We start from the raw sequence: 246 nt of genomic DNA on the forward strand, positions 1-246 counted from the left end.
GTTGTTGGTGTTGTGCGACTTCCAGGATGGGGTCCCCGTGACCCCGTCTGTGCTTGGCTGGAGACGTTGCAAGAAATGGCCGCTAATCAATGTCAGTGGCGTTCGTGCTTTCAGTTTCTTTCCAGATTGTCTGATTGAGCGGTTGGAGGTATAGGCAACTCAGAATGCTTGAGATAGGTCAGCACTAGGTCCCCTCTCTCACTCACTCTTCTTTCTTCTCTTCACTGTAGGGCTTTGATATATTTA

General features: G+C 49.2%; 1 protein-coding gene across 1 annotated transcript in view; it reads left to right on the top strand.

The window, feature by feature from the left end:
- The window catches only part of T265_14888 (hypothetical protein), a gene marked incomplete at both ends in the record, with an annotated part of 30,992 nt that overhangs the window by 4,300 nt on the left and 26,446 nt on the right, over nt 1-246 (top strand). The gene's annotated exons all lie outside the window — the stretch shown is intronic.

The sequence above is a fragment of the Opisthorchis viverrini genome (genome assembly GCF_000715545.1).
Source record: "Opisthorchis viverrini unplaced genomic scaffold opera_v5_292, whole genome shotgun sequence".
NCBI classification, from domain to species: Eukaryota; Metazoa; Platyhelminthes; class Trematoda; order Opisthorchiida; family Opisthorchiidae; genus Opisthorchis; species Opisthorchis viverrini.